Source organism: Myodes glareolus, chromosome 16, assembly GCF_982192425.1.
Source record: "Myodes glareolus chromosome 16, mMyoGla1.1, whole genome shotgun sequence".
In the NCBI taxonomy this organism is placed as follows: Eukaryota; Metazoa; Chordata; class Mammalia; order Rodentia; family Cricetidae; genus Myodes; species Myodes glareolus.
This window is the reverse complement of record NC_142041.1, coordinates 61,738,737-61,739,845: the sequence shown is the minus strand read 5'-3', so window position 1 is coordinate 61,739,845 and position 1,109 is coordinate 61,738,737.

Sequence of the window (1,109 nt, the reverse complement as noted above, 5' to 3'; positions counted from 1 at the left end):
GGGAGGGGGAGCAAGGGGACGGACCTGGGACAGATGAAAGAGCCTTGTGAACACAGAAGTGAGCAACAGAAGCCCGGGGCGGGGGCGGGGCGGGAGCGGGGCGGGGGCGGGGCGGGGGCGGGGCGGGGCGGGGGCGGGGCTAAGGCAGAGAGTCCCCGTGGAGGAAGAACAGCACAGGCACAGGCGTACAGGTCACAGTCCACACCAGCCACTACTTGCGCATGTGTTAGTTGAAGACACCAGCATGTATGGATTTGTGGTTCTCAACCTGCCATCAACAGTAGTCCCTTCCAGACTGGGTCAGTCACGGCAAAGACAGGTGATTAACTAAGTTAGCCCAGGAGTTGTTAAACTGGGATGGGACATGGAAATGAGAGATAAAAAAGTTAAATGAATTAGGTTTATTAAGCTTGGAGATGGACCACTCTATAAGGGAAACGCAAAGATAACTAGGAATAGATTAGATTTCAGCACATGAAAACAAAATTAAATGTGACAAGGGTTTCCCTTGGCTTGAAGGCTGATCAACAAGCAGAAATTTCCCAGGATGGTTTTGTATACCCTAAGCCTCCATAACCTGAAAGCAGCTGCCCCGCCCCAACATTGTTGGAAGACTACTTCAAATGGCTTATTGAGTCCATAATCCAAAATTAAGCAGCAGCAGGCCAATTTACTGTCACAATGCCTCAAGCCATAGCTAAAGAGAAGTCTGGCCTGGGGTGGTGGCACGCCTTTAATCCCAGCACTTGGGAGGCAGAGGCAGACGACTTCTGTGAGTTCGAGGACTGCCAGGTCGGCTACACAGAGAAACACTGTCTAGAATAGAGAGGAAGAGGTCCAAATGTATAAGCCAGGACCTTTCCAGAAGGTGGGGCCCTGAACAGTGATACACCCACACTAACATAGGCAGTGGGTTTCCTTCTCCCATTTGGAAGCAAGCTCTTAACGAAGTGCCTACTCCAGGTACACAGTGACACTGAGGTTGGAGCACATGAAACCCACCTAAGTGTGACCCCCTTCAAACATTTTTCTTTACGTAACTCAGGACAGGACAGAAAAAACCCACACCGTTTTTCTTTATAATGTTGGCGATAGCTAATAAGCACACA